The sequence below is a fragment of the Rhincodon typus genome, chromosome 2 (genome assembly GCF_021869965.1).
Source record: "Rhincodon typus isolate 14 chromosome 2, sRhiTyp1.1, whole genome shotgun sequence".
NCBI lineage: Eukaryota > Metazoa > Chordata > Chondrichthyes > Orectolobiformes > Rhincodontidae > Rhincodon > Rhincodon typus.
In genome coordinates, this window is record NC_063333.1 from 149,577,919 (window position 1) to 149,584,445 (window position 6,527).

General features: G+C 41.4%; 1 protein-coding gene across 5 annotated transcripts in view; it reads left to right on the top strand.

The window, feature by feature from the left end:
- Positions 1–6,527, top strand: part of LOC109927670 (cadherin-18-like) — a 578,296-nt gene that overhangs the window by 542,859 nt on the left and 28,910 nt on the right. The window lies entirely within an intron of this gene.

The following is a 6,527-nucleotide window of genomic DNA, read 5'->3' on the forward strand; positions in this document are numbered from 1 at the left end:
CTAAATTCCACCGAGATGTTAAGTATGTTCTAAGAATTACCTCAGGCAGTATTGCTTTTTGTTCAAACATTCAAATTATTATCCACTTCTGGTGAACATCTTTAAAATTATATTCTCTATACAACATTATGATATAATAAAGTCTAGAGACCATTATTAAGCAGCTTATCCACTCACAATAATTACGGTGCACCCCATTCTTTGCTCTCAATGCTTCAGGCTGTGTTTATAAGAGTCACTCAAACAATAAATGTGCTGAAACAATGTGGTGTATGTTACTGGATTTCATTACACTGTGGTGGGTGAGTTAAGCCCTTTCTCTTCTTGGTTATATTAGTTCTTCACAGCTAAATTCTTCACTTGAATTTCACATAAAAGGAAGTTAGTTTTTAAAACAGGCAACTAGGTCCAGACTAGATAAATTAGCAAGGAAACAGATGGAAAAGTTCAAACAGCAATCACTGCTCCAAGACACTGACGAAAGAAACTTTGAGAGACTACATCAATAGGCAAGGAATAGAGGGATATGAACCAAGGCACACAGAAGGGATTAGTTTAATTTGGCTGCAAGTTCAGCACAATATTGTGGGCCAAAGAGCCCATTTGCGTGTGCTGTACTGTTCTATGTTCTAAGAGTTAACACCCCCCAGCGTCTGAGAATGCTCTGATTTTTACCCAGCAGATAAATAATGGTTGACCATTAGAATGTTCAGCCCTGATTTTAATACACCTAGTACTCTAGCATAAACAGATTTTTGCCTCTGCTTCTCATGTGATCAATGATCCCTCTCTTACATCTGAGCCCCAAAATATTCCATTTCATTGTAAATGTTGATCTCTTTTTATCATGGGTATATCTGTGGATTTTGGCCTCAAAACCAGTTTCTCCTGCACTTTTTCAGCTCTACATATAGGACCCCAAGTGTACTTTTATTCTCCCTCCATTTTCACACTAATTCATTCTTTATCTGTGCCTCAAATCAGTATAATGCTTTACATTTCTTGATCTGTCCTTCCTACTGGTTAAAGGATGTACTTCAAAAACTAAGGTTTTGTTTGAATTTTAACCTTCTGATCTACCTCCTCTCTTCTGCAACTAATACAGAAAATGCTAAAGACACTCGGTAGGTCTGTGGAGAGGGAAACAGAGCTAACATTTTGAATTGGATATGATTCTTCTTCAGAATGGAAAGGGACTAGAAGATGGTGGTTGTTATACTTTTGAAAGAGGTGTTGGAGGAGTGAGGGAAACAGATGGTGTGGAGTCTCAGTACAAAAGACATTCCTCAGATATGACTGGGTATGTCTCATTCTGGTGTTTGAGTTCAGAGGTTTTGGATACTAGATTCTTGGAGCCATAATCTAGACTGATATGTCAGAGTAATAGTGATGGAACACTGGACTTTTGGTGATGCTGTCTTTCAAATGAAACATTAAACTGACGTCCTGTCTTAACTGTAAGGTTGAGGTAAATGAGTCCACAGCACTATTTGAAGAGCATATCATTATCCACGGTGTCCTAACCAACATATATACCCCAGTCAACATCATTAAAATAGACAATGCGGGCATTACTATAGTGTTCTTTGTGGGAGATTGTTGCGTGCTGATTGGCTGCTATGGTTCTTCCCAAAGTACTTCACTGGCTGTGATAGGGTGATATGCTTTGGTCAATCTTCAAGGCATAGGGGACCTGCATAACTGCAAAATATCTCTGCTTTTTCTCCTTTCCACTTTAGTTCCTGAATAACATGTTGTTAACTTTTCCATTCAGTCAAAAGCTTGTGTCATATCATTGGAAGGCTGCCTAACATTAACGCATGGTTTCTCTTAAATAATGGACAACTCACTGTAAAGAGAATGATGTTTTTGTTTGATGTGGTGTGTGATTTACTCAATATCTATTTGTATAATATTTTGTATAATATAATATATATATATATTAAGACGATATGTTTTAGAGTTTGAATTTTGAATTCGTCACATCTAGGTTTTGGTCAATGTTTACAGGGGGTTTTAATAATTAACTTGTCAACCTTTCTGGAGCCATGATTTTTAAAGCAATATGTATCAGACAGCACCTAACTGGAAGATTTCCGGGAGTTATTCATAATGTGAGTTTTTTCATATTGACAGAGTTTTACAATTAGACTCAGCAGATGTTGAACTACATTTCCTTGCTTTTGCTTTAGAAAAATCAAGCATTGAGGTTGGTTGGCTCGCTGAGCTGGTTTCTTGTTTCGCAGACGTTTCGTTACCGTGCTGGGTAATATCCTCAGTGCAGCCTCCAATGAAGCGTCGGTGTGTTTTCCTGCCTGGTTTTTAAACTCTGGGGTCCGTTGAGATGGATTGCCTCACTTCCCGCTTTCCTCTGTAGTGGAATGTATGTGGGGTCGAGTTCAATGTGTTTATTAATAGCATGCTTCGTGGAGTGCCATGCTTCCAGGAATTCTCGTGCTTGTCTCTGCCTAGCCTGTCCCAGGATCTTGGTGTTGTCCCAGTCGAAGTCGTGGTTCTCCTTGTCCATGTGGATTGAGATGAGTGAGTATCAGTCGTGGCTTTTTGTAGCCAGTTGGTGTTCATGTGCCCTTGTTGTTAGTTTCCTTCCTGTTTGTCCAATGTAGTCTTTCTCACAGTCTCTGCAGGGGATCTTGTAGATGACATTGGTCCTGTCCATGGCGGGGAGTGGGTCCTTGGTTCGGGTGAGCAGTTGCCGTAGGGTTGACGTGGGCTTGTGTGCCACTCTGATGCCCAGTGGTCATAGGAAAACTGTGAACAACTCTACTTCCTACATGGATGCCTCAGGTACCAGGTGTTACTATGCAGTGTGAAGTACAAACCACCCATCAACAACCCACAAGCCCGAAAAGCAGCAGAACAAAATGGCCACAAGATGGTAAGGGTAATGATAAACGACGCACGCAACCAGCTCCACAAATACAACAGAGAAATTACACGCCAAAAAAACGTTATTCCAGGAAGCTACCAATCAAGACTAGACAACTGACATGGAACGAGCCATTAACATCAGCTGACAGACCACAAGAGCCAAGAAAAGACAGACCCTGCAAGACAAGCTAACCACACTTACCCACAAAAGCTACAACAACAGAACTGACACATGGATGAGGAACCTTTCCGACAGGAAACTGACAGACACGGAAAAAGCCGTTCTCACCCGAGGACTGAACTGCAACTACAGGGACGCCAACAAAACAGAATGGCTAGCTACACTGGAAGCCGCACTCAAGATCAACAATATCAACGAAGGAACACAACAAACTATAAGACAGACAGTAGTCCCGACACTAACCTGAAGGAGCGAACTCAACACCTTCAACACATGTGAAAGACAAGCCCTGGACAGATTAAAGAAGGACAAGAACATCACAATGCTACCCGCAGACTGAATAAAAGGGACTACATCTCCAAAGCACAAGCACTGCTCGCCGACGAGAACACATACCAGTCAGTACTGCAACGAGGCAACAAAATCCTCTACACACTAAAAAGATTTAAACAGACAGGACAGATCAACAAAGCAAATTTCTTAAAAATGAAACCCAAACGAACCAACACACCCCGATTCTATGGCCTCCCTAAAGTACACAAGCCAGAAGTACTCCTCAGATCCGTACTCTCCCTACCAGGCACTCCATCGCACAGATTAGCCAAGGAACTACAAAGGAGACTCAGGCACCTCGTCAACGAGTCACCCCACTCTATCCACTCAGCCCAAGAATTCCTCAACTCCATCAAAGACATAAGGATAGATGACGAAGAGACCATGATATCGTTTGATGTCACTGCCCTATTCACTTCAATAGACATACCACTAGCAAGGGAAACAATAACAACACTACATGAACAAGAGCACGACCCCAGTGAAACCATCTCCAAAGACAACATGCTCAAACTATTGGACCTACGCCTGACCATCCACTTCACTTTCAACGGCCAAACATACAAGCAAATCAGCGGGACACCCATGGGATTGCCTATCTCCGGACTCATAGCAGAAGCAGTGATGCAAAGACTAGAAAGGACTGCCCTTCTGCAAATCCAACCTAAACTGTGGATATGCTACATAGACGACACCTTTGTCATCATTAAACAGACCAAACTAGAGGAGACACACAAACTTATAAACAACACCCTCACCAGAATAAAATTCACCAGAGAGGAGGAGAAGAACAAACATCTCCCATTCCTGGACGTCATGGTAGAACGCAAGACAAATGGGGAACTGCAAACAAAAGTACACTGAAAAGCCACACACACAGACCAGGTGCTGAACTTCAACAATAACCATCCCAGCACACACAAATGAAGCTGCATGCAAACACTGTTTAAAAGGGCAACAGCACACTGCAGCAACACGGAACTATGCCAAGAGGAAGAAGAATACCGTTTCCAGGTCTTCAAGGATAATGAATATCCAAAGAACTGGGTCAGAAGATGCCTACACGAACAGCATCAGAAAGAGACTACACGCCCAGACACACTCATCACACTACCCTATAGCAGAAACACGTCGGAACTCACCACAAGACTTCTACGACCGCTGGGCATCAGAGTGGCACACAAGCCCACATCAACCCTACGACAACTGCTCACCCGAACTAAAGAACCACTCCCCGCCATGGACAGGACCAATGTCATCTACAAGATCCCCTGCAGAGACTGTGAGAAACACTACATCAGACAAACAGGAAGGAAACTAACAACAAGGGTACATGAACACCAACTGGCTACAAAAAGCCACGACCAATACTCACTTATCTCTATCCACGTGGACAAGGAGAACCACGACTTCGACCGGGACAACACCAAGATCCTGGGACAGGCTAGGCAGAGACAGGCACGAGAATTCCTGGAAGCATGGCACTCCACAAAGCATGCTATTAATAAACACATTGAACTCGACCCAATATACATTCCACTACAGAGGAAGGCGGGAAGTGAGGCAATCCATCTCAACGGACCCCAGAGTTTAAAAACCAGGCAGGAAAACACACCGATGCTTCATCGGAGGCTGCACTGAGGATGTGACCAAGTATGGTAACGAAACGTCTGCGGAACAACAAACCAGCTCGGCGAGCCAACCAACCTCAACACCGACAACCCGAGCTACAAATCTACTCCAAAGCCTTAAAAATCAAGCATTGATTTTAGTTCAGGAAAGCCCAGAGATTTGAAAAACTTTTGGGTCATTCACAGAAGGCCAGGATGGGTTATGATGTAAGAACACTTTCTCCTGGAGAATGTTAGTTTCGAGCTGTTCAGAAATAGATTTTCTCAGTGTAAAGGTTTTAGTTTTAAAATTCCGGTCCAGAAGTATTTGGTTAGAACCCTGAAGGGTTATTTGAAGCTCAGAAGGGGTAAACTCCATTGCATAATTAATCAAGGAAGAGCCTATCAAGCTCTCAGGGCTGGCAATTGAAAGAAACAGTTAAGTCAAACTTATATTTATGATAGAGAAGGAAACTCTATTTGATATTCGTGTAATGTAAAAGGGAATGCATTTACTGTATGTTGTGAAATCTTTCAAATGGTGTTGATCTGTTCTATTTTATCTACATTTATTTTGTGTAATAATTGTTAAAACTAAATTTGCAACATGATGCTATGTTTCTGTGAAAGACTGCCATGTCATATTTTCAGGAAAAACTATCAAACCAAATTTCAGGATAGAATCTGTCTTTTCCAATAGTAATATCAATTAAAATTATGACACTTAAGACAGTTGTTTAACTGGAATTTTTTAATGCAATCAGTCTTTCAGATTCAGTTTCAGATGAAGAAGTGTAAATACTTGTTTGGTAGAATAAAATTTGAGTATTGCTGAAAGAAATTCACATTCAATCAAACCTTTTTGTTGGGCACTTATCTGGGCAACTCACAAGAAGTACCATAGTAGTGAGGAACAACATTTATGCCAAATGAGAAGAGAGTACTAATTGATTGGCATGTGAACTCTGATAGGTCAAAATGTTTCCATTGGAGAATGTACCAGTTAATGATGGAGTTAACTACCAGGCTTTGTTTATATTTTAAACCAAGCAGATTGACTCTGATTGGTCAAGGAGCTGCCCTGAGAAATGAACCAGAGACTGGCTATTTTGTTCAGTTGGGCTGAACCAAAATTTAATCAAAGCTTTACAGTTAACTGCTAGTCATCATCAACTGGTGCATTCTATTGGCAATACGTCAACCAATCAGATTACCAACCAGTGAGCACTCTCCTCTCAAATAGTATAAATGTTGTTTACCTCTTTGCTTTGACATTTTTTGTAAGTGGTCCTGATGAATGCAAGACAAACATCTTCAACAAAATATTCTTTTCTCAGCAATTCTCATTTATTTTATCAGAGATAGTAGGAACTGCAGATGCTGGAAAATCTGAGATAACAAGGTATAGAGCTGGATGAACACAGCAGGCCAAGCAGCATCATAGGAGCAGGAAGGCTGACCTTCATCAGGTCTAGGCCCAAAACATCAGCCTTTCTGCTCCTATGATGCTGCTT